The sequence below is a fragment of the Phocoena sinus genome, chromosome 20, assembly GCF_008692025.1.
Source record: "Phocoena sinus isolate mPhoSin1 chromosome 20, mPhoSin1.pri, whole genome shotgun sequence".
Classification (NCBI taxonomy): domain Eukaryota; kingdom Metazoa; phylum Chordata; class Mammalia; order Artiodactyla; family Phocoenidae; genus Phocoena; species Phocoena sinus.
Window position 1 is genome coordinate 38,349,575 of NC_045782.1, and position 5,646 is coordinate 38,355,220.

At 42.8% G+C, this 5,646-nt stretch overlaps 1 pseudogene; it reads right to left on the reverse strand.

Annotated features, from left to right (window-relative positions):
* Window positions 1–526: 526 nt before the first annotated feature.
* LOC116746184 lies at window positions 527–2,258 on the reverse strand (annotated as a pseudogene).
* Window positions 2,259–5,646: the final 3,388 nt, after the last annotated feature.

A 5,646-nucleotide genomic window follows, 5' to 3' on the forward strand; every position in this document is an offset into this window, starting at 1 on the left:
TAAAGTTCATTTGTTCCCTTTTTTTAGATTCCACATATAAGTGATATCATATGATATCTGTCTTTCTGTGTCTGACTCTACTCAGTATGACAATCTCTAGGTCCATCCATGTTGCTGCAAATGGCATTATTTTGTTCTTTTTTATGGCTGAGTAATATTCCATTGTATATATGTGCCACATCTTCTTTATCCATTCTTCTGTTGATGGACATTTAGGTTGTTTCCATGACCTGGCTATTGTAAATAGCACTGCTATGAACATTGGGGTGCATGTATATTTTTGAATTATGGTTTTCTCAGGGTATATGCCCAGGAGTGGGATTGCTGGATCATATGGTAGTTCTAGTTTTAGTTTTTTAAGGAACGTCCATAATGTTCTCCATAGTGGCTGCACCAATTTATATTCCCACCAACAGTGTAGGAGGGCTCCCTTTTCTCCACGCTCTCTCCAGCATTTATTATTTGTAGACTTTTCTTTTTTTTTTAAGCAGTTGTTAACATTTAATGAATCTTCTACCAGGTGGCTTCAAGCTACTAGGACACATGCCCCACCCACACCCTTAATCTTCTCAACTCTTCTGCTGAAGAATTTGACCTTTACGATGCAGGCTGCTTTGGGAGCTTTCCCTTCCTCAGAACTTTGTATTGATAGTAGCCTGATGGCACCACATCAATGACAGGAGCAGCTCGTCTTGTTCTTGACAACATTTACCTGTGTCTGCTCACCGACCAAGGTTCCACAATTTATCACGGTTGAGAGCTGGGCAGAAGCTCTGGTTCCTCTTTAAGTGGTAATGCCAGATAACAACTTTCCCAAAGTATCCTGGGTGATATTTGTGGAAGTTAATCCTGTGGTGATGCATGCCACCAGCATTACCGTGGCCTCCCGGGTGCTTCCGGTGTTTGCTGTTGCAGCTGTGGCTGTATCTCATGTGGCCCTAAGTTTCCAGGTCTCCCTCAGTCTGGATGGCTGTAGACTTTTTGATGATGGCTATTATGACCGGTGTGATACCTCATTGTAGTTTTTTTTTTTTTGTGGTACACAGGCCTCTCACTGTTGTGGCCTCTCCTGTTGCGGAGCACAGGCTCCGGACGTGCAGGCTCAGCGGCCATGGCTCACGGGCCCAGCCGCTCCGCGCCATGTGGGATCTTCCCAGACCGGGGCACGAACCCGTGTCCCCTGCATGGGCAGGCGGACTCTCACCACTGTGCCACCAGGGAAGCCCTTTTGTTTTCTTAAAAATAAATTTTATTTATTTATTTTTGGCTGTGTTGGGTCTTCGTTGCTGTGTGTGGGCTTTCTCTAGTTGCGGCGAGCGGGTCTACTCTTCGTTGCGGTGCGCGGGCTTCTTATTGTGGTGGCTCCTCTTGTTACGGAGCATGGCCTCTAGGAGAGTGGGCTTCAGTAGTTGTGGCACGCAGGCTCACTAGTTGTGGCTCATGGGCTCTAGAGTGCAGGCTCAGTAGTTGTGGTGCACGGGCTTAGTTGCTCTGCGGCATGTGGGATCTTCCCTCACCGGACCAGGAACTGAACCTGTGTCCCCTGCATTGACAGGTGGATTCTTAACCACTGTGCCACCAGGGAAGTCCCTCGTAGTTTTGATCTGGATTTCTTTACAGGTCCATGTGATCTTCTCTGCAGCATTCAGAACCAAGGCTGCCGCATGCACTATCCTAGGTCATCCTGGGTTCTTTAGGTACCAAAATGGACTTTGGAGAAAAACAGAACCAACAGGAGGTATATATATATATACATATATATATATATATATATAAATTTATTATAGGAATTAGCTCACAGTTATGGAGGCTGGGAAGTCCCACGATCTGCCATCCGCAAACTGGAGAATTGGGAAAGCTGGGGGTGTAATTCAGTTTGAGTCTGAAGGCCTGAGACCCAGGAGCACTGACGTCCAAGGGCAGAAGATAGACACCTCAGCTTAGAGCGAATTCACCCTCCCTCCACCTTTTTGTTCTATTCAGGTCCTCAGTGGATTGGATGATCCCACCCGCATTGGTGGGAATCATCTTAACTCAGTCTACTGAGTTACATGCTAATCTTTGTCAGAGACACCCTCACAGACACACTCAGAAGTAATATTTTAGCGGCTATCTGGGCATGCCTTAACCCAGTCAAGCTGACACATACAATTAACCATCACAGGGTTTTTCAATACAGCCTGCTCAGATTTGCAAGGAGGCAGCCCATGAGTGAAAAACACCTGAGGGCAACTCCTGGAGTGGTACCAGTTCAGCATCACGTTAGAACTGGAACCCATATATTACTTTTATAACCAGAAAAAAAATTAAAAGTTATTTTCATTTTGAAAGAACACATGTAACATCACTATTTTTGTAAGCTATAGGAAGATACGAAGAAGAAAACAAAAATCACCCAAATCTCATTATCCAAAGAAAAGCAACTGGCATTTTGCTGCAACTTGCAATAAGGCCTTTCAATGCATATTGCATTCTCGAACTTTAGTGTCCATCAGGATTAGCTGGAGTGCTTGTTAATACAAGTGCTTTTAAGTCAGTAGTTCTGGGGTGGGCCCGATAATAAGAGTTTCTAACCACCTCTCCGGTCTTGCTGCCACAGTCAGTCCAGAGGCCACACGCAGAGAAGCACTGGTCCAGAGTTTACACCTCTGCTGTTCCAAGCAGGGTCTCCAGCCAGTAGTATTGACATCACTTGGGAACTTGTTAGTAGTACAATTTCAGGCCCCACCCCAGACCTACTGAATCAGAATCTGCGGTTGAACAAGATCCCTAAGGGCTTTGAAACACAGGTTTGAGAAGCACTGGTTTATATTTGAGCCTCATACTGTCTGAAAGATAGCTTTTCCTCCCTACTTTATTGTGATCTAATTTACACACAGTAAAATGCACCATTTTATAATTGAGTTTTGACAAATTATATAAGAGTTTGGTATCTTTTCCGCCCTCTTCCTAACAGAATGAGAACTTTCCTGTGCTACCAAATATTTTGGGAAAACATTACTTTTAACTGATTCTATAATACATGGTAAGTAAGGATGTGCCAGCTTAATTAATTCTTCTATTGTGGGACATCTGTGCTGTTCCTGGTTTTTCACCAGTGTAAACAATGCTTCAATGAACTCTTTTGGACACAAACGTTTCATTTTTCAGACAATAATTTTCCAAAAGTGTTATTACTGAGGCAGGCAAGAACAAACATCCATTACTGTAGGAGAAAAAGTTAATTAAAAATTTTTCTATGTGGGAATTCCCTGGTGGTCCAGTGGTTAGGACTCTGCGCTCTTGCTGCCGAGGGCCTGGGTTCAATCCCTGGTCGGAGAACTAAGATCCCGTAAGCCGCGAGGCACAGCTAAAAAACAAACGCAGATTTGCTATGTGTTTGGGTTTCAGGAAAAATGGCCAGAAATCATTTTTAAAAATTCCACTGCAGGAGGAAGAGAGGGATGCAATGTAGCCTAAACAAAAAGGCTTAGAAAACTTATTGTATCACTTATCAATTAATTTTTGAATCCCTTATTTATTTTCTCAATAGCCATTCTTTTGTAATTTATAGTTGATGTAATAGGTATTTATCTAAGCAATGTTGCATATGTGTAAGGAATAACTACATTCTATAAAGGGTGTAAATGTGTATAACCACGAAGTTTATTAGCACTAAAATTTTTAACTCCTAGAATGTCAGTGGCTTAAGGAATGAAGAGTCAAGGACGGAATGCACTTATCTCAGTTAGCAAGTGCACTACTGACCAGGAGAGAACTTCTAGTTTCCAGAGGGAAACATTTCTGATTTTTTCCTTTCCGAAGAAGGTTTATATGCTTTTGTCCCACCATTTATTTTGTAAACAAATGCATACATACCAGACAGGGATTTCACCTTTGACTTGTAACCTGCTTTCTTCACTCAGCAATGTCCTAAATACCTTTTTATGTCAATAAATAATATGCCTGATCATTCTTAATGAGCACCTGGTATTCCTCATTGTACCATAATTTGTTTAAACTAATTGTTTTGCCAGATGTCTCTTGTTGGACATTTAGTTTACTTTCAATTTTATTATTACAGAAACTTTTTTTTTTTGCGGTACGCGAGCCTCTCACTGTTGTTGCCTCTCCCGTTGCAGAGCACAGGCTCCGGACGCGCAGGCTCAGCGGCCATGGCTCACGGGCCCAGCCTCTCCACAGCATGTGGGATCCTCCCGGACCGGGGCACGAACCCGCGTCCCCTGCATCGGCACGGGGACTCTTAACCACTGTGCCACCACGGAAGCCCTATTACAGAAACTTTAATAGGCATATTTGTATGTGGCTTTTTTTTGCAATAATTACAGATTTACATGTAGTTGTGAGAAATGATACAGAGATCCCTTGTACACTTTGCCTACTTTCCCCCAATGGTAACCAGGATACTGATATCTTTTGTTACTTGAACTTGCATTTGTGTGTATTTACATAGCTTTTTGCACATGTCCAATTCTCCTGAACTAAATTTCTTAAAGTGAGAATTGCCGGGACAAAGAGTTTGACCTTTTCGTCCAGGTTCTAGTGAAAGGGCTCATTTTCCATATCTTTGTCAACACCACCCTTGGGGATATGTTTAGGCTATCCCTCTGTAACTCGACTACTTTTCTTCTAGTACTTCTTTAGTTTTGTTTTTGATATTCAGTCTGTTTGAGGGACTTCCCTGGCAGAGTGAGTAAGACTCCAATGCTCCCAATGCAGGGGGCATGGGTTCTATCCCTGGTTGGGGAAATAAGATCTCACGTGCCACATGGTGTCACCAAAAAAAAAAAAAAGTCTATTTGAACTTAACTTTCTGGTAAGATGGGAGGAAGGGGTTAGATTTTTCTAAATTTTTTTTCCCCTAAATGATTAGCCAGTTGCCCCAATATAACTTATTGATATCATCAAGCAGTTGACTAGTTTATCAAAGTATTGTTAAAGTAGGGAATCATTAAAAAAAATAAGCTTATATTTAAAGTTATTTATTGATGTAGGACCAATGCCTTTTGAGTGTGGAAGAGGTGAATTTAGCACCCACGTTTAAGAATCTCAGGAATGGGGCTTCCCTGGTGGCGCAGTGGTTAAAAATCCGCCTGCCAATGCAGGGGACACGGGTTCAAGCCCTGGCCCAGGAAGATCCCACATGCCGCAGAGCAACTAAGCCCGTGTGCCACAACAACTGAGCCTGCGCTCTAGAGCCCGCGAGCTACAACTACTGAAGCCCAGGCACCTAGAGCCTGTGCTCTGCAACAAGAGAAGCCACGACAATGAGAAGCCTGCGCACCGCAACAAAGAGTAGCCCCCACTCACCACAACTAGAGAAAGCCCGTGCGCAGCAATGAAGACCCAATGCAGCCATAAATAAACAAACAAACAAACAAATAAATAAATAAAATGATATGGAGCAAGTTAACAATAGTTTAAAAAAAAAAAAAAAAAAAAAAAAAAAAGAATCTCAGGAATAAGCCTGGTTGGCCCCAGTTAGGTCATGGTGCCTCTCTCTCAGAACTACCACTATGGCCAGGAGCAGGCACATCAGAAAATGATCAGAATAGTTCTCAAAACCATTTTACGGTGAATAGTGAAGTAGGATATAGTTTAGACTAAGGAAAAGAGTGTGGTGCAGGGGGAAAAAATGGGCAACAA